Source organism: Tiliqua scincoides, chromosome 7 (genome assembly GCF_035046505.1).
Source record: "Tiliqua scincoides isolate rTilSci1 chromosome 7, rTilSci1.hap2, whole genome shotgun sequence".
In the NCBI taxonomy this organism is placed as follows: domain Eukaryota; kingdom Metazoa; phylum Chordata; class Lepidosauria; order Squamata; family Scincidae; genus Tiliqua; species Tiliqua scincoides.
In genome coordinates this window covers 50,524,644-50,546,137 of record NC_089827.1, presented here as the reverse complement: position 1 = coordinate 50,546,137, position 21,494 = coordinate 50,524,644, and the positions used below count along the sequence as shown (strand labels likewise).

Sequence of the window (21,494 nt, the reverse complement as noted above, 5' to 3'; positions counted from 1 at the left end):
CTAAGTTTATTTTTTTCTGTGTATTTACCTATTTATTCATACTTAAATAGGGCCTCAAACCATCCACTGCCGATTACTCAGTTATTTCTGATACTGTGGAAAACTACCCCAAGTGTCAAGGAACACTGTTGACTTTGTTCCCTCACTACCTTCCAAATCAAATGCAGTGAAACTCGAGGAGGGAGGAATGAATGTTTTTATTCTGCTCAAGGCTGACTTGGATGCAAAACCTTTTTTTCCCTTCTTCACCATAAGCCAGAGCAGTCATAGATAGCTTATTGAACCAGGTTCTTGCCCATATATTTCAAGTAGAGCTCTCCAAAACATCCACAAGGAATGAATACCTTAAAGAGGAAGAAGAAAAGACTAAAACAGCTGTTGAAATATAATCGGGTTACATTGCTCCATTACACGGAGCACAGATTAAACACTGTGTGCCTGAAATCTTATTTAGTAGTCCTCACCTTTCATAAAACTCAATAGTTTGGAGACAGTTATCCCTAATTTAACAAGTGGTGAAATTTAACATCTATTGTATTGCTTGTGCAAACCGTATCACACCCTGCTGGAGGGCCTGTTAAATGCCAGTAAGAGTTTAAGACTCTTTCATCCTTACCCCATGTAACAGTATTTTGACACAGCACCAGTTCTACAGAGTAAGGATTACATCGCTCTAACTTTGAGCAGACCCTGGATCTCTTTCATTTTTAAGTGTCTGACAAACCGAACTGTTTTGGAAGCTGGCAAATTCATGAATGATCCTCTTTGCTCTTTCTAAGAGTCCCCAATCAATCTCATCATTCACACTGGAAGAATTAGCTGAAAGGCTTGCTAACAATGCATAGCTTCCAAATCACAGCAGAATTGTCCTTCCCTTTTTCTTTCCTGAAAAAGATTTACCTATGCAAGTAAATAATTAAACGCAAGCTGGAAAATGTAAGCTGGGTGAAAGAGAAGAAGCTCTCGAGACAGTGGCAGGCTCAGTTTTCACTCTAGGGGAGGTGGATGAGTGTCTATTTCACAGGTGAAACCACAGGGTCTTATGACACCTTAAAGATGAACACACTTATTGCAGCATAAGGTTTCACGGATTAGAGCCCACTTCATCGGATGCAATCTTCACAGAGAAGTGAAGTGGCACAGTGCTGGAGAGGAAGGCTGCAGAGCTGCTCTACAGTATACTCTAAGGAAGGAGGGTCAGACATAAGGCCTGTGGGCTGGATATGGCCGACAGAAGCTCTTTATCCAGAACCACATGATTATTAGGCTCTCCTAGCGCTGCTCTTTCAGCAGCAATGCTTCTGCTGAGGCTATGAGAGGGAGAGATGGAAGGAGGTCTCAGAAGGCAAGGAATGCTACAGGGAAGGGTCAGATCAAGAGAGGGGAGAGTTGGAGACACTGCTGAAGTGTTAGGAGGGCCTAATTATTATGCGGGCTGCCTTTTCAGCAGCACTGTTTCTTCCAAGGTATCACTTCGCAGAGCACCTCTCAGCTGCTGATCTCCAAAGTGATCTTTCCAGCACTGGTGCAGCCACAATGCAGTCCCGAGGTAAGGGAACAAATGTTTCTATACCTTGAGGAGGTCTCTGTGACTGTCTCCCCATCACAGAATGCAGTGCATGTCCCACTGGCATAGTTGCACCAGCAACAGTTACCCTGCACATGCCTGATCTCGTCTGATCTCGGAAGCTAAGCAGGGTCAGGCCTGGTTAGTACTTGGATGGGAGACCACCTGGGAATACCAGGTGCTGTAAGCTTATACCATAGTCTTTCGAGACTGAAGGTTGCCAACCAACCAACCACTGGAAAATTGGATAGGATTGGGCCCTAACATTAACAAGTAGCTACGACGAGGGCTGGTTTTAGCCTGATTGGACGAATTCAGCCCACTCAGGCCCCACACCTGGGGGAGTGGCATGCTGTGGCAGACAGCAGGTTGCCTGTAGCCAGCACTTTGCATGTTTATATGTTGTTTCAAGAAATCATCATCTACATCCTCCCCTTGGCCCGGTGGTCTATAGTAGACACTCACCATAATGTTGTGTTTGTTGCTTCCCCTGTAACTTTTACCCAGATACTGTCTACAGGGCTACTTTGAGCATGATTTTTAAGGAATGTTAAATGGAAAGTTCTCAAATTTGGGAGGAGAAGTTAAAAAAGGGGATGAAGCCACCCTTCCAGCTCACCTTTGCAGAACATAACTATTTTGCCAAATACACTTAATGGACGATGTATCTATGATGTTGTCCACCATCCATACTGATTCCTGTGATGAAATACCCTCCCACTTCCTGCCAGTTGTGAATGGAATGGCATATCTCTTCAGCTTCCAGGATATTTTGTACTACAATGGTCCAGGTTACTTCTGAGGTGTCTCCAAGCCATATAAATTTTATGATTCTATTCCTTTAGTTGAGCAATGAGCAGAGTTGAGAAGCCATAATTTACTCAAGTTTTCACAGATCTCATTGGTTTGTCATTGTCAGACCTTTGGCACCCCAGGCCCTGAATTATTATAAGCCAGGATGTGGCAGGAGGGGCCTTGATGTCCAGGCTGGTGTGAAATGTAATTAAAGGAACAGCAGCAGCACTGTATATGTATACTGATGCAATCAGCTGCACCTGTTACAGGTGGGAATCACGTGACTTGAGGAGAGATGTGTGCAGTCACGTAGGCTATGAGTGAATGGTGCAGTACACCACTGGACAGCCAATCAGAGTGGGTCACAAGACTGTCTTATGACTATGAGGTCGCCCTACTCTGATTGGCTGGCACCGGTATATATGGGGCAAGCACAGACACCATGGTGTGGGTTGTTGTGGTGGAGTTTCTGTGTGCCATGCTGCTGGTTTGTGTACTGATTTTGGACTGTCTTCTCGTGACTGTGACCTGCTGTCTCCCTGACTTCTGGACTGTTTGACTGACTACTCTTCTGCCTGCTCCTTTTACCAATACATGCTTCTGCAACAATCAAGCCTGTGTCTGCTTCTTTGGCTCTGTTTGGGATCGCCTGCTTCTTGTGCTGTCTTCCTACACAACCGTGCCACTTAGCTATTGGGAAAGCAAGGGTTATCTTCCCCTGCTGACCTGACAGTCATCTTCCTGACAAATCTTGTTCCAGGAAAGCTGAAGCATTCAACAAAAATATTTTCCACCGTCCCAGGTGAGGTTAAAAATACAGGGCGCTGTTGTTTTGCAGCAAACTTATGGTGGCAGGAAAGTGATGAATTGGTGATGTTAGAAAGAACAACACAGCAGTGCAGCTTGGGTGTACATTTGTTGATTTTATTCTCTTTCTGGTAGGTTGGGAGGGGTTCCTGCTTGTGCTACTAACAAGAAATTGAATGGAGACACATTGCACGTGGAACAGAAGGGCTCTTAGCTGTAAAACACTCTAAATAAGATAAATCATCCCTTCTGCTGCTGGTAGTATTCATTTTCTATATCTAGGATAACCTATGTTTAGATTTTGCAAATAAGCTCATGGCGCAAAAAAAAATTCCCAAGATGTTAAGGTGACACAAACTTAATTGCATGTTTGGACCCTCTGTTGTATTTGCTACAACAGATTAATTTAACTATGCTTCTGGATTATGCATTTTTGAATTTATGTTTTACTTTATTGTTCTCTGTGCACTCAGTCTTTGACCGATAGACACCTAGTTGGATAGGCCAACGGTTTGATTCAGAAGATGTACACATTTTCATCGGAGATGTTTTTACATAGGGCTGTTCACACATTACCTCGTTTTCTTTGAGTGTAACCCCTAAAAACATAACATGAGAATGTAATATACTGGTATTTTGAAACAGGCACCTCACAGAAATACACATCACAGCTAGGATTGGCTGAAGCTCCTTTTTGAATAAACACACCGTAGAAACTCCAGGTTTGTTTCTCAATAATGTGGAGCAACTCTAGTCCAACACTAGTCTTTTCCACTTTCCTTTTCCACTTTTCCTTCTCAGCCACCTCAGACTATTGGTGCTGAAGGGCAGGCAGGAAGGAGAGATGGGACTCAAAATAATTTACATGCCATTCATTATTAAAATTGATTAATACAATTTCTATCAGAAATTGAGGCTTTCCACACAGTTGAACTAAACAGCGAAGCTTTAAGGTACGTGAATGGAGAGATCTATAATCATTTGATTCAATGGGCACAGTGCCATTGCAACTATGGGATGTGAACTTCACCTTAAATGGCTGGGACTGAGCAAATCAATCAACAGCAGTTTCCCCAGCCTTCAGTTGAACTTATTTCTATTAGCAGCTTTAAAAAATGTGCTCTCTGAAAGTGACAAAGCCACATGCACGCAAGTACAAGCTGCAAAATCCTATTTCACCCTTTCAAGCGCTTATGCTACATGCTAATATGAGCACTCAGCTGCAGGAAACCAAATGTCTTTTTTAAGCCGTCTATGTGGGAAAAATTTACATCAAGTCATCAAAGTCATCAAGTACAAAAATATCAAATGCACAAGGCCACTGTAGCAGAACATGCTGAGTGTATCTAACAAAGACTAGTGGCCTAGTTTAGACTTATATGATCTCTAATCAGTATGAACAATTTCCCTAACCCACCTCAATTCTTCTTGGTCATCTTTTTTCCCTAACCTGCACTCTCCCAAATCTCTCTTCCATGCTCATCCTATTCCATGGATGCTGTTGGCACAGAAAACTTACCCTACAATACTCTAGGACACAAGTGGGCTCAGGTTTGGAACTGACTGCTGGGTAGCTGTTCCATGGCTCCTGAGTCCACTAAGATGCTCATTAGGCAACTTCTAAATTTTTCTTATTTTTCTTTTAAATTTACAAAGAATATATTTTTCTGCACGTACAGAGAGCTCCTCAAGTATGCAGAAACCATTACCTTCTTTGTGGGTGGCCTGTTTTGCGGGCTTAACTGAGAAGTCCAGAACCACTCAGTTCATTATTCAAAGTCAGAAGTGTAACTTGCAACAAATGTTACCTACCCCCCTCCTCCCCGCAATTTGAATGCCTACTTTCAAGACATTAAAAGCTGTCAATCTATTTTAAGGTTCAGTCAAGTCAATTCCTGCCCCTGCCTGCCCCACTGACACCACTGTTCTGTTATTCTCCCCCCCCCCGACAATCATCTTTAACATCCCATGGCTCTTGGGGGGGCCACTGAGTATGCTCAATCCCCAGCAGATTGTTTTGTGTTGCTTATTCTTTACGTTTTCTTGCTCTTCACATTTATGAATATCTGTACATCTGCATGTTTCGCAAGGAAGTTGCCTTTATTTTGGGGTGACTGTATTCTGATTCCAATATAACAGGTGCTCAACCACCTGCATTTGCTATTAGTTTACACAAAATGTTGCATCTTATCAACCTAATCCTCAATTGGCTCCAGCAGCCCAGTTCCCTTTGCTTCCATGTTCTTCTGTTGCTTTTTTCCTTAACTGGCAATGTCAATCTTTCATTTGGGGGGGGTGGTGGCTCTGAGCATGTTGAGTCTGCATCAAGCTGCTTTGGGGGGGGGTGTTTCCCCATTTTTTTTTTAATTTTTTTTTTTAGCCTGGGAAGGCAGTTCATCTGAGAGAAGGAAAACTCTGATCCCAAACCTCCACTGCCTTGTGGCTACATCCAGTTATGGAAAAGGCTTCAGGAGTCAACCTCGAGGCAAAATCCGGAGCCGGAGTCCCTAAGGCAGTTCATGGCTGAACACAGTCACGTTCTGGCAACTCCTGCGACGCCGCTGGAACCAACCGTATTGGCCTCTGCCTTTCCATTGGACCATTTCAGCGACGTGGAGAGGGGGGATTTGCTGCATGGGTAACAGTCTATCCTCCATATCTACTTTACCCAGGCTTTGCACACTGGAGAGGACACTGTTCCAGAACCACCATTCAGAGCACGATACCATAGTCTTCCGAGACTGAAGGATGCCAACAACAACAACGTTTCCCCATTCCTTTTTCTTGAAATTTACAAACATATCTACTTCTGCATATCAAAGGAGTCTGACAATCACCATCTCACTGTGGTTGGTCCCATTTTGTCTACAAATACTCAACCAGCTGGTTCGCTATTAGTAAATAGGAATAACACAGATAAATTTGTGAGGAAGTGGGAACAGTAGCTTCCATCAGTCCCAGCTGAGAAGACATTGCTTTGCCAGAAAACCACAATTTCATTTGCACAACTGCCACCCTTAAATCAATTTTCCCTTTTTGGGTGATGGCTTTCTCTGTTTTTGCACTATGAGAATATGTTGCAGGAAAAACACCTACAAGTCTTAAAAGCCTCCTAGAATCCTTCTATCTTCAGTTAGCCTGAGAAGATCTTATCCTATTAGCAGCAGGCATCATAAATGATTACATTTTATTATAGTGACATTAACTACCTTTTTATTTGCCTTCTGGTAGGAATATCAGCACATCTTGTTCCTCGGTGGAGCTTGTGGGAATATTTAGAAGATTAAACTGTTAAAACAGACCCAGGAACCTATTATTAAAGTTATTAAGGTGTGTCGTAGAAACCTTAGTAACCTGTGATTTTTCTTGAAATGCCAAAATCCTGGAACTGTTGGTTAATGAATGCACTTTTATCAGTATTATTTTCACATGGTGTGGGGACTGAGGGGAGGGGCAAAATGTGTGCCCATCAGGAGCAGGCATACCCTTTATGGAATAGGACCAGCTCAGTCCTACAGTGCCAACCAAAAAGGCCCCTTAAAGACAACCCTGCCTTGCACTTTTTCTGCACATAATTTCTGTCAGGTCTATGTTCTGGATAAGGCAGAAACACAGCCAACAAGGTGGTTCAGGAACAGGTGCAGATTGCTGGAGTCAGCAGGATCAGCAAACACCTGTGACTGCTAAATGCTTAAGTTGCAACTCTAACAATTTCATGCCTTTTTACAGTCGCTTCCCCTGACTGATGCAATGTCATTTTTAGAAAAAAAAAAAAATTGAAAGGGCTTCTCTCTTTCTTTCACAACACGATCCCAAACAATCAGGGATCACATTGGGAACAGACTGCCCCATGGCCAATCATCTGTTAGACTGTGAAACTTCAGGACAGGTAACTGTCTGTTTTCTCACTCTGTGGAAAACGCCATGAATACAGATGCTGCTAAACAAACAGAGGGCGAGCAAAGTAAGTCAGCTTGTTCTTACTCTGAGTGGCTTGGCAAAGAAGAGAGAAGGAATCCTTGCCCTTTGCAGAGGCAAACAAGCCAGTGCTCTTTGGCTTGCTGCAGTGTGTTATAACAGTTTCACAGCTGTAGCACAGGAAAACAAGGAGCATCAGACTGGTTGTCTTGGTAACCAGCACATGCTCTCGGCCCTCTTCTTTGACACGCACCTCCATGAATACTTTGGCCCCATTTTACAAGGGCCTGCAGCAAAATGTGCTGAAAGGGAAGGGTGCTTTCACAAGTGTGCATAGCGCCTTGACGGCGGCTGTACTGCTCTCTATCTCATCATCCACCACTGAATATACCACCAAAAAGGTTACACATATACAATCTAGAATAATCACTGATAACAGTCTCGGATTTGAAAGATGTATCGAGCAGCAAATCTGCTGAACATTGAACTTTTCAACATTTCCACAATAACTTGAATGGAATGGCTGGTACAGTTATTAAATGATGGGTAATTAAAGGTTGGGTCAAAAAAGAAAATTGGAATGCTCAACACATACAATAAATAAAAGATCAACTATAGAGTTGCACATAAGAACAAGTCACGGGCAAGCTGAATGTTTGGAATTGGACTTGTTAAAAATGAACTATTCACCTCCTCCCTGACTTGGAGAGAGCTGCATCCTTCCCACAACCCTCCATACATTCCCTACATCCCTCACCAGTCCATTGCCCTGAGGCATCTGGTGGGCCACTGTGAGATACAGGAAGTTGGACTAGATGGGCTTTTGGTCTGATCCAGGAGGGCTCATCTTATGTTCTCCTCTCCCAGAGGAAACTGCATGAGGGATACCTAAGGCCACGTAGCAAGCTTGATAGATAAAAAGTGATTGAAAGCTGGGTTTCTTATAACCAAAATCAGCACTGTCAGTTTAGATGCTGGCTCAGATTAGATCCAAACAACCAATTCCTTACTGGAAATGGGATACCAGACCTAAGACTCTCTATGTACTACCACCTGCCTGGCTGTTCCCATCAAATGTTCCTATTTTTATGGCTTTTGATTATCTGCTTCAAACACCATACAGGCTGCCATTTCCATCAATAGATATGTCCAGGAAAAAAGTTTTATCTGCAATAATCTCCCTGTCCAATGCTTATAGTCAGTCAGTCAAGATATTTACAAGACAATCACCACTACCCATGAAGGAATTCATTCTTGCAAACCTTATGGGTTGTGAATTCACAGGTACAGAACCTGTGGTTCTGTACAGGGGTTCTGTACAGCGGATTTAGGGGGTTGGGAGGGTGACTACTTGCTGCCAGTATTGAAAGCACTCTGTGCTGGTTGTGGGTGCCATTATGGATGTCCCTGCTACACACAGGAACTTCCTGAATCAGACTGCATTCAGCCTCAGAGGCCTTTCCCACCCTCTTCAATGTGCTCCATGCCAGTCATAGGCGCTGTTTTGAATGTCCTGCTGAATGCAGTAGGGACGTTACAAACAGTGTCTGAGTGCTTTGAAGTGACTGGGAAAAGCACCAGAGGCTTTTCCCAGCCACTTCCAAGTGCACTGTGCCAATTGGGGATGCCATTTGCAATGTCCCTGCTGCCTCTGGAAGGTCTCTACTGGCAGCAGAGATTACAGTTAGCGAGACCCACCTCACAAATGACGAGGAGTGGTCTCAATCTTGCTCCTTGCGAATACGCAAATTTCCAGGCAGCAAATTTGTACGTGGTGAGGATTGACTGTATTAAATTTATATCTCACCTTTCTATAGAGGAGCTCCAGGCCCCATACATGAGCCTTCCAAGTGGTTTACCACTTCTGCATTGAGCAGATCCAGACTTTCTTAGCTTCGGCAAGATGGTGGCATCATGTGCCCTCAGATCATGCCATGAGAACCCACACAGCTAGGGCTGGCCCATCCATGAGGCGAAATAAAGTAGCTGCCTCCGGCAGATTGGTAGGGTCACCTCAGGCAGCAGATTCCATCTACTGTACCCTTTTCAACTTTCACTCCCTGAACTGTAAAAGGAAGAGAGGGACAGAGAACAAGAAGAAATATGGAGGGGGATGCTGAGAAAGAACATTGGAGAGCAACAACCTCATCATTGGGTAAGGGCAGGTAGCACTTGGCAAGCTGCCTTGGGTGTCAGGTGGCCTTGGGCCAGCCCTGCACACAGCTAAACCTACTTACTGCATTTGCTCATGATGTTAGACAGTGTGTGTTATACAGTGTCTCCATGTTCTTTATAATCTTGTTCATTCTTGCTAAGCTTTTTTAACAAATCTAATTTCTCCTCCTAACAAACAAGTTTTCACCTGGGTACTTTCCCAAAGAACAGTAACAATGTTTTGTTTGCTTTTTAGGTAAGATTTGGCAGTCTTCAAGGTGTGAGGCTACCACATGTTTCTAAAGATCTAATTAAACTTAATTAATTAATTTAATTTAATTTAATTAAGCTCTAATTAAAGCTCTAATTTGGTTGGATCCCAAAGGATCTCCTCTATGGAGAACTTGTCCAGGGAAAGCACCCTACGGGTAGACCACATCTGCGCTACAAGGATATCTGCAAGAGGGATCTGAAGGCCTTAGGAGTGAACCTCAACAGATGGGAAACCTTGGCCTCTGAGCGTTCTACTTGGAGGCAAGGTGTGCAGCATGGCCTTTCCCAGTTTGAAGAGACACTTTGCCAACAGGCTGAGGCAAAGAGGCAAAGAAGGAAGGCCCATAGCCAGGGAGACAGACCAGGGACAGACTGCACTTGCTCCCGGTGTGGAAGGGATTGTCACTCCCGGATTGGCCTTTTCAGCCACACTAGACGCTGTGCCAGAACCACCTTTCAGAGCGTGATACCATAGTCTTCCGAGACTTAAGGTTGCCAACAAAAATTATAGAAAGAGTTTAGGCCTGCAATTAAGAACACACTCAAAAAATGAGTTACAGGTTGAGACTAATTATTCCCATGGGTTCCATTCCAAGCACTCACATGGATAAAAAAGAAAGGCACTATAGCAAATCAATTTAAAAAACAAATTTTCTTTGCTCCAGTGATTGAAAAACAGCCTTTCTGACCTTTTGACTCTAAGATAAGAGTCATTAAGAAGACAATCCATCAGCACTTCACTCAGCCCCTCCCTTCACCAATGCAAAATGATCAGGTGCTGGGGGAATGGAGGGGTCCGAAGGAGAGAGAAGGATTGATGGATTGTTAGCCTGCTGCCCCCCCATTAAGGAGGCTGTTGTTAAAGGACTCTTGGGTTTTTAAAACTGATTTTAAAGGGATGCATTTTTCCCCTTCTCCAGGGATCAGCACATTCTTTCTCATTTGCAGGGGCCATTTGTGTCGAGTCAAATTCGTGTATAAAAATATCCGTGTATAAATAGGTTCGTTTCTGGCTAGACCAAGCCAGATCCAGACCAGGAGCAGATTCTTCCTCCAACCACTACCAGGGAACCCCAATACTTACAGACAAGCCTATTACAAATGCTAAGTGCTGAGACAGCTCAGATTAGTCCATGGGCCTGATTGTCACATTTCATGACCCTTGTTCGGCCAGCAATTCTAGATTCAGATATGACACCAGCTCACTAACAGCCCAATCCCATCTAACAGGATAGAACATTGACAAAACTCTAGAACAGTGTATTTTCAGTGGCAGCTGAGCTAGGTGCTATGGTACCCACCTGAATCTGGCTCGTGACTCACCTAGTGGTTCCTGACCCACAATTTGAGAAATGCTGCTCTAGAAGGTTCCAAGGTCAGCTCTGCACATGCACATAACTTAACTACCCATGACTGCACAGAGATCACAAAGAACATAGGGAAAAAAGCCAACATTTTATTAGAAAGAATCCTTCCTGATTATCATACTTCTAAAAAAAAATCCAGCGGAAATTCTTTTGTTTCTGTTTTCATTTTTCTCTTTCATTGCCTAAAGCCTTATCATTAATACTTGGCACTCCTGGCTACCTATGTTGATTGCTTTTTGTCTCCCTGTTATTGGGAATTTTAATTTCCAGCTTTATTTATGGTTTTAATTTAGTCCTTCATTGTCTGTTTTGTGCTTGGTGGTTCATGCATATACATGAATTTTGCTTCAGATTTTATCTACTTGCTTTCCCTACATTTTTGGAAGAATTACCCATTTTGTCCAGTTTTAGCAAATCTATTCCCCCCCCCCCTTCGTACAGTCCTTCCTTGCTCTTTGCTTCTCATTTAATTTCCATGAATAGGCTTTTCAGAATCTTTTTATGGTCATGAATATACAAATAAGCAATTATGCATATCCTTCATCAAGAATAAATTGCAAACTCTTACTGTTAACACCCTTCAGGAGGCTGTGAGGGGTTCTTAAATGAGAGGAGTTATAATGGTGGACAAGCTTCCTGGAAGGACAGCTTGTCTGCTAATACAGTGCTTTTTTTGTTTTTTAAAAAAAAAGGTGCAGGAACTCACAACTTGTTAATCTTTTATTTATTTATTTATTTATTCATTCATTTATTTATTTATTTATTTATTTTTAAACCATTTTTTATTGGAGAAATGAAATATTTTTTATGTGCTTCCTCCCTAAAGATGAACTTACTTCTGAGTAGACATGCATAGGATTGGGCTGTCAATCTCCACATCCTCTTCCCCCTAGCTACTTTTTCTACACATGGGGAAAAATACTGTACAGGTGCACTTGTAGCGTATAGTATGTAGTGTGGCACTACTTCAAGGAGAGGAAGCAGTGAATGGATTCCGAAAAATGGCTTACATGAGTTCCATGTAGTAAAATTACTCTAAGCAACTGTGGGAGTAAGAACAAAAAAGGAATTCTTACACAAGAGGGGTCCTTAGGTGCACACAGAAACAGCTACGTTTGCAAACAAGCAATTAAATATGGTTTAATTCAGGTATCAGAATACTCTGTGTCTTTGGGAAGGCGCTTGGCATGCAATTGTATGTTCTCTGCTGCCCTGAGCAGCTGCTGTGCATTGCTGGAGAGGAGCTGCAAACGCTGGCTGGCGGAGGGCATGCTTGTGGGGGAAGGATGAGGAGGATCTCTGGCAAGGCTGGACAGCATGTTGTACACACATAGAATCCCTTTTCACCTGCCCTTAGCGTGTGAAAACGGGTGCAGATATATATCTCTGCCAGGATTAAGAGCCCAATCCTAGGTATGTCTACTCTGAAGTAAGTCTCGTTCTAGTCAATGGAGCGTACTCCCAGGAAAGTGCCTAGGATTGCAGCCTACGAGCCCAATCCTATGCATGTCTACTCAGAAGTCCACTTTAGTGAATGGGGCTTACTGTGGATAGGATGGCAGCCTCAGGGCCCAATCCTGTGCCTGTCTACTCAGAAGTCAGTCCCATTAGAGTCAATGGGGCTTTCTCCCAGGAAAGTATGGAGAGGACTGCAGCCTCAGAGCCAAAGCCTATGGCTGTCTCCTCAGAAGTCAGTCCCAGTAGAGGCAGTGGGGCTTCCTACCAGGAAAGTGTGGAGAGGACTGCAGCCTCAGAGCCCTTCTTCTGCCTGTCTACTCAGGCTGCAAGGCTATGCACCCTTTTCCAAGAGCAAGCCCCACTGAGCACAATGAGACTTACTTCTGAGTAGACACGCCTAGGCTCATGCTGCAGATTGGCACAGGGGCTGCACCAGCCAGCTTCCTTCCCCTCCTCCTCCACCAAGCCAGTACCTGGGCGTTCCGTGGGTGCCGCAGCCCGTCTCCCTGGCTGGCTGTCCGTCCTCCTCCTCGGCGTTGGCGCGTGTCCCCTGCGCCCTCCATCAGCTTGGAAGCAGAGCGCGGGGGAGGGGAGGCGGTCTGGGCTCAGGCGAGAGCTTGGGGATGGGGCAGGAGGGGGTCGTTGTGCGGTCAGCAGGGGCCAGGCGCCCACCCACCCTGTACCCCCCAGCACTCACCCAGCGAATGCCTTTGTTTTGCTCCCCCCCGGAATGCCTCCGAAAGGGAGGGGCCCCATCCAAAAGGTGCCGGAACTCCATCCCCCCGCATTCCATTAGAAAAAAAGCCCTGGCTAATACTAATCTTCTCTTGACAATGTAGGGTAGGAGTGCAAGCACTAGACTTTCACTAGTCAGGAACTCACAGGGTGACTTTGGTCTGGTGATCAGCATCTCAGTCTAACTGACCTCACAAGGTTGTTATGCTGATATACAGGCATCCCCCTGTATCCATGGAACTGGTATCTGTGGTTCTCCATAGTCCCCACAGCCATTATCTTCACTTAAGTGCTTACTGCTGGTGTCAAGCAAAAATGTTTCTTGCTTTCACTGAATGCTAAAAGTGTGCAAGCTTATAGCACAGTGGTTCTCAAACTCTCCAGGAGAGGTTGAGCCACAGTAAGTCCTTGCGGGGGCTAAGGGGGCTGCAGGAACTGGCATTTACTTACCAGTCCCTGCGGTAGCCTCCCAGGGGTGCAGGGAGCCCTGCACAATTGACCACAGGGCTCCCCAGGTCTTAAAAGGTAAAAGCAGAGCAACTGCTCCCCGCCCCCACAAAACCAGAAGTGGAGCGCAATCACTCCGCTTTCACTTTTTAAAGCCCAGGGGAGCCCTACAGAAGGTCACACAGGGCTCCACACACCCCTGGGAGGCTGCTGCAAGGACTGGTAAGTAAATGCTAATCACTGCCTCCCCCTGCCCCCACCCCTTAAAGGGAAAGTGGCCAGGTCACTCTAGCAGTCTGAATGCTTGAAGAAACTGATTGAATGTTAACAGAAAGCAATTAACTTCTTGCTTATAAGCCCAGGCTATAACCAGTACAAAAAGTGTCACAAGGTGCAGTGTCCTATTCCACACAAAGGAGTTCCTTGACAGATCACTGAAGGCATAACATTTGGTTTATATACTCACTTATTACAGGGTGAAAGAAGTGAATCATTGATCAGCTTGTCAGTAGCGCTGATTAACCCACAAAGATGTGACCAATTCAGAGATGAGTTCAAAGAAGAAAAACGGAAAACATATTTGTTCTACTCTCTTTTCCCCTATTTCACAGAGGTGAAACTAACCCATTTTATTACCACAACAACCCCGTGAAGCCATTTAAATTTATTAAAGTATTTGCATTCCCACCTTTCTGCCCAAAAGGGGATTGTCAACCGTGGCGGTCCGGGGGGGGGGGGACACGGGACAGGGGTCAAACTGTCTGCTGCTGAGCAATAGTGCTTCCAAGGAAAGCCAAACAAGTTCCTGGAATATGTTTCAAGCAAAACAATTTCCTTCCAGGGAAAAACAATGGCTTGGAAGTGGGTGACCACATAGACACCCACATAGCCACTTGCCCCCGTGACTGTAATTTTAGACATTGCATCTGCCACCTCCTCCTCTTTCTCCAAAGTGCCTGCTTCTGTATTCCTGACTGGGTTATTTTTTTAATTTGTTGGAGGAGGAGCAGTAACATGGTGGCATTAGTCAAACCTGAATTTTAATTCTTCCTATTTCTAAAATGCTTCAGCCTGTATCCTAGAGAAACCTAGGTGACTCAGCTTGTCAATCATCGCTCCTGCTCAGGGGGCATTGCAGCCGACACAGTTGGTCATTTCTTGCCTGTTCCTTACGTGTAAATATGCTGATGGGACTACAAAGCCTTGGAAGGGAGCCCTGCTCAAACGTACAGGCAGCAACTGTTGTGTAATCCAAAAAAGCTACTAACCAGCAGCATATTGGATATTTGTCCTAGCATGACCCATTGTACTATATTTGTTCTTCACATCCATCTGAATAAGTGCTCTAAGTTCAACCTCAGCATTAACCATAGTAGATCCCTTTACTCATATTAACATAATACAACAGAAACCAAAACACAATTCATTATTTCAGGTCTTTTTGTATTTCTCACCAACTTCAAAAGGAATAGTCAAATCACACATCTAGAAACAGAATTGCTATGATGTTATCAAAATGGAACTGTGCACACATGCATAAAAAGAAACCTTAGAGATTATTTGTTTTCACTGAAAATGTCCAGATATTTTGTTAATAAATGGTGGCGTTTTATTGGAAACAGTTTTTGTTAACAGTAAGCGTACATAGAAATGCACTGATAAAAATAGAACCGAATGATCTGTGCTTTTTAACGCCATCGTTTCTTGCTAGGTTTAATCTCATAACCCAATGCAGCTGACAGGCACATTTAAATTGGCTAATGTTATATTATTATTGCAACTTCCTTTCATGCAGACGGCTTCTCGTCAGCACCACAAGGGCTTGGGTGTACTGCACCTGTTGCAGGAATTGGTAAAATGTACATGCTGTGTACATGTTGGGGGGCTTTAGGCCATGCTGGTCACCCATTTGGGCACTGGGGAAATGTGGGCATTTTGGTATGCAAGAGATTTCACACTGCTGGTACTGGAGTCTTCCCAAGAGACAAGGCAGCCCAAGATGTCTCCCATGGTCCCACTCTGTACACTGAATTGGGAATGGTATAGAGCCGGGGTGCCCAAACCCCGGCCTGGGGGCCACTTGCGGCCCTCGGGGACTTCCAATCCAGCCCTCAGGGAGCCCCCAGTCTCCAATGAGCATCTGGCCCTCTGGAGATTTGCTGGAGCCCATGCTGGCCTGACGCAACGGCTCTCAGCTTGAGGGCGACTGTTCAACCTCTTGTGTGAGCTGTGGGATGAGAGTTCCCTCCACTACTTGCTGTTTCACCTCTGTGATGCAGCATCGGCAGTGAAGGAAAGGCCAGCCTTGCTTTGTCCAAGACCTTGAGCTACTGCAAGACCTTCAATCATTTATATAAGTTCCATCTCTAATATATTCATTTAAGTAAATTTATTCAAATTTTAAATGTAAATTAATTCTTTTTCCCCCGGCCCCCAACACAGTGTTGGAGAGATGATGTGGCCCTCCTGCCAAAATGTTTGGACACCCCTGGTATAGAGTGTTGACATGCCCTAGAAGTCAGTAACCAAGCTGAGCATTGTTATTTATAATGTGGACTTCTGTTGTGGCAAATAGCTCAGGGCATAATCCTAAAGCGCCCTTGGGCTGGCACAATGGACATGCGCTGGCCTCCCTGCACTGATACAGGCCCCAGGCCCGGTAAGTTTGTACTGGCCTTTCCAGGCTGGCGCAGAGGTCTGGAGGGACAAGGGCAGGGCAGGGAGGAAGTGTTTTGGGGTGGGGACGGCAGGTGGCAGGTGGTCCCATGGGCAGGTGGGTGGAGGGCGGGAGGTGGGGCCTGGAGCAGGCACATACCAGATCCTAGCCCCATTCCTGGACAGTCCAGGCTGCTCAGATTTGTGCCACTGATTTAAGTGGCACAGATCCAGGTAGACCCATTGGGGCTGCTGCAGTGTGACACGGGGTAAGAGGAATTATTTCCCCTTGCCCCGGGCTGAGCCACAGCCAGCCCCAAACTTGTGCAGGATATAATGCAGGATATAAATGGCCTGCCTGTTCCAGCACAAGTTAGGATTGTGCTGCCCATTTAATAATGCACCAGTTCTCATTAAAAAACCAATCCCACTGAGACACGAATGCCAAATATACCTAGGTCTGTATAAGATATAGTGTGTTCCAGTAAGACTAGGTAGGCTTACCTTCAACTGTGTTGTGAAATCACAACTCGCATTATTCTCAATAGCAAGTTGACATGGGTGCTCTGACACTGGCATCAAGCGTTCGTGAGTGCTTGCAAAAACCCAACCCAGGCAAACACAGGGATAGGCATTTCCTCATCCTTACCTCTGAACATGGATGACATATATAGCCATCTAGGCTAATATGCATTGATTGGTGTTTTTTTTGGTAAAACAATAACTGCATTACACTACACTACAATTATTCCAATTTTTTAAATATCTAATTTAGGAAGAAGAAAAAAACTTGCAGGAAAAGTGTCAAGTACCATAGCAGGCAACAGAAATCCATGATGGGACAATGACTGATCTTTAGAGAAAGGCAGCCTAATCCTAAGTAACTCTCCATGCTGATGCAGCTGTGCCAGCAGGGTGCGTGCTGTATTACGGGGGGTTCAGGCCCTGGAGTCTCTGCTGGGTAAGAGAACATTTGCGCCTTGTCCGGGGGTAAGCCCTCACCACCCGAATGTGTCTACTTGGATCTGCACCAGCATCCGTCACTTGAATGGCTAAAAACATGCATGGGTCAAAGAATTCATCTAGATTCCAGCATCCAAATGCACAGTGGATCCATACCAGTCACACCCTGCATCCTAAATCCTTGCACAGCTACAGGAAGCTAAAACGTTTTGTGCAAATCTACTCCTTCATTTGCCCACAATCTGGACTTATTCTTCCAGCTCAAATTCAGATTTTTCAGGGCTGGATTAAACATCTCATCCATTTCAAATCCCATCAGCTGAATGTTAATGCGACACTATATATAAACATTTTATCAACTGAAATGCAGGGATTATTAAATAGCTGGAATTGTTTCAGCTGCTTCCTTTTAGCTATGGATCTCTGTGCAAAGACCAGCAGGCAGGATACAGGATTTCAGATGGTGGGTGGAAGGGCAGGAGCTACAGTGATTAATCAACAAGTCCCAGATATATTTAAACACAATCTCTCATTGTGCAGCCTGTTACCCTACACGAAGGCAACCTCACTTGTAGCGAACGACTGGTGAAATGTGAAAGATTAACAGTCACTCATGATGTGCTTGCAGGGACACAGCTCAAGGTAGTGCCCCCACCTAGTCTCTTCTAACCCTTTGGAGAGGGCAGGGCAGTCAGACAGCCTTATTTTTTATCAGTCAAGATTTAAGAGAAATGGGGACACTATAAAAGGTCATAAAGACACAGGACAATGTACAGTCCTGGGGAACAATATTAAAGTCAAAAGCAAATACTCTCAGCAAAAATGAGGTCTGAATAATAAAAGTTCAACCACACTTCAGTGTAGGCCAGTGTTTCTCAACGTTGGTCCTCCACCATACCACTTCACATTGGTCACCTTTTCAAAGTACCACCAGAAGTAACTGGCAATGACATCATTACCAGTTACTTCTGGGTTGGGAGGCCAGACGCAACATGACAAACATCAGTAACAGATTCAGCATGGATTGGAGGGCTCTTTCAAGAGCGAAAAGCATGCTTTGGAGCCTCCTACCACTGGTCTCGCTTACTTGTGGCAGGTGTCCGGGGGCCCCATGAGGGCCACCAGCCACCACTGGTCGAGAAACACTGGTGTAGACTGATCGACTGCTTACAAGCTGAAAAAAATAAGATGGCAAATTTAAATAGGTATAGAGGAAACACCAGAATTTTGCAAAGACAGCATAACACCGATTGTCCTATGCTTATGGAATAGAATACTGTGTAATATGCGCATTTTTAAAAAATTGTTCATAATGGCTCTGCAATCCATGTATAGCTGATAACATACTCAGGCGTCTCCAGGTCTTCTAATCTGCTAATATATATCCAGGCTCTTGAAAGAACAGTAATTGCTAGTTGTTTCGTAAGCAATCATCTCATCAAAAGAAGAGGTCAACACTCTTAGAAAAAAAAAATTGCCCAGGATGCTCACTGTAGAATGCATCCTGCTGGAAATCTAGTTCAATCTCTACAAAATGAAAGAACAAGACAGAAAATTACTACATTGCATGATCGAAGCTGTCTTGACATTTGGTGGAAAGACATAACCATAAAGCTTATTTATAACACCAGCTGTCACTATGAACACCTTTCTTGTACTTTCGTTTTTCTCAACAACGTTGATTATTAATCGCTCTCTAGTCTTGATCCTAACAAGCAAATAACTTATCACATGCTAGTTTGGTTAAAAATGATTTAAGAGAGGCAGTTTATTGCAGACTCCTCAAATTTAGGGGTTTAGCAGGGCAATCATTACTTAACGGAGCAGCTGCCAACAGTAGGAGTAACAAAATGGCTATTATTCTCCAGGGATGTGGAAAGCTGACAAATAACCTTTAAAAAAAGATGTTTTAAAAGGTGACTTGGTTTAACACAGGCATGCATACAGATGCTTGCACACACCCCAGCAATTCAGTGGTGTTGCAATGGCTATCCAACCATTTTCATTACAAGAATAGTTAGCAAAACTGACTTGTATGAAACTCATTACAAATACAAATAATCTCTTATATAAAACACAAACACATGCATAGGATTGGGCCCTCACTGAGATAATGGTCATGGAACACTTTGAACACTCTAAAGTGCTATATAGATATTAAAATACCCTATACTTATTTACCACACTTGTTTACTACCTTCCTCCAGGGAGATCAAAATCCTTCAAAGGTCCCCCTCCCCATTCTTTTTAATAAATCTTCAGATTCCAAATTGAGCAATATTTGCAATCTACGTATATTTTTGCATAACCTACTTTATATCTGTCCTCCAGTATATTTGAGTATTTCTTTTTCATTTTCAGTTCCTCTTCTAAAGATTTACACACTCATTCATTCATTGTATTTATATACAGCTTTGAAACAAAGGGTTCTCAAAGCAATTTACAAAAGACAGGAATGTCTGTTCATTGTCCCAAAGAGCTCAACTCTATTAAAAAAAAACAAAAAACAAAAAAAAACAGATACAAGGAAACAGAAGAAGGCAAGTAAAAGCAAGGATAAATGGGGAAGGATATACAAATTACATCCCTGCATCCTTAGTGGAGGAGACAGGGGTTGGCCCTTCATACTATCCCTTAAGTGGTGAACCGATCAATCCTACTGGGATTGATTGGTCCGCTGCTCATGTCAAGCCTGGAGGAAAATACCCCACCCACTCAAAAACCCACTCTCGCTCCAGGTGTTTCAAAAAGTCACTGAGAAACTGGGCTCCTCCCCTTATGAAAAAGTCTAGAAAAAAGGCACTTGGGGGGACATAATTAAGATGTACAAAATTTTGCAGGGAATGGATAGAGTAAACAGAGGGTTGTTCAAAGGTTATGAAGACACTATAAGTCTAAACTACTCTCTCATTCAAAAGAAGCCTGAACCCAGGTAGCACTGTATCTCTGGAACTTCTCGCCACTTGGGAAAGTGGCACATAAGCACATAACAAAGGAAATTATACTCAGCCATAAAGCGAAAGCTTGAGCCTAGAACACTGTAGGAAGACAATTTGTGTTTTTATAACAGCCTGAGGATTCCTCACACTCAAGTTTTTATGCAACAGCATGGGAAAGAGGGGAGGAAAAGAGATTTTTAAAAGTTGAAATTGAATCTAAAAGAGTTGATGCAGCTATATAATTCATGAAGTGAGCAGCAAAAGAATCTTATTAGGATTTTTTTCTACCCAGCTTAAACTTTCCATATCTCAGGTTAAGAGAAAGCCCTGCCACCATAATGTGTTACCAGTAGTTATGGATGCATCACAAGCTCCATGGGGGGGGGGGGGGAATGAAGATTAGAAATCACAGAATAAAAAAAGAGGGAGGGAAAGAGCTAATACAGTGAAAAAGTTAGAAATATTGCCTAAAAGAGACAGAAACACTAATCTTTGCTAGCTTGATAACCTGTTCTGGAATGCATATTTATTTGTTTACACATTTATATTCCGCTTTATCTCCCAAATGAGCATTCAAAGCAGCTTACAAATAAAAACATGTATTTATGCATTAAAGATATAAATCTTAACCGTTCCTTAAAAACAGTATACAATCTAAAAATCTCATTAAAAGCCAGGAGCAACAAGCAGAAACTCAGCAAACACTAGAAAGAATACAAGCTCATAAAACTAATGCGTAAAAGACTTAAATATCCATATTAAAAAGACCAAACTTCAGAAGGCGAGAATAAAAAATATCTTTAAGCCATTTCTGCCCAATGTTGCATATACGCAATAGGGATCAAATGTGTACACCTGTGGGCTAGGCAGAAATGGGTTAAGGAGGGGGCAGTTTGTAAACTGAGAGGGAGCGAATTCCATAGAGCAAATGCTGCTGTGGAGAAGGCCCTACTCCTTGCCACTGTCCCCACACCTTCCAGAGATGGTGGTACCTGTAAAGCGGCCCTCTCTGATGACTGGAGAGGCTGAGCCAGAAGAAAGCGGTCTCTCAAATATCCTGGACCCAAGCCGTTTCTTGTTTCTAGCATAAGTTTCTAGATATCTTCAAACTGTTGCCAAACTCTATTACCTTGCAGGGTAGATTAGGAATGCAATCCTAGAGACATCTAGCCAGAAATAAGTTCTATTGAGCACAATGAGGTTTATCCCCAGGTAGCAGAGTATAGGATTGTAGCCTTAGGAAACAGCATGAGCTGGTGCTTGCTTATAAAAATTAGATGGAGAGCAGGAAATATTTCTTAATACACACTCCCACTCACCTACCCAAAACCTAAGAACACCGGAGCCGGGTTATCAGCATGTGATTGCAGAGCAGCAAGCATGAATATTTATGTTTTATTCATTGTGCCAAATTGC

At 43.7% G+C, this 21,494-nt stretch overlaps 1 protein-coding gene and 1 pseudogene across 2 annotated transcripts in view; one reads left to right on the top strand and one right to left on the bottom strand.

Moving 5' to 3' along the window:
- The window catches only part of CHST11 (carbohydrate sulfotransferase 11), a 218,875-nt gene that overhangs the window by 59,139 nt on the left and 138,242 nt on the right, over positions 1 to 21,494 (bottom strand). The gene's annotated exons all lie outside the window — the stretch shown is intronic.
- On the top strand, positions 1,641 to 1,757 carry LOC136657919 (5S ribosomal RNA; annotated as a pseudogene).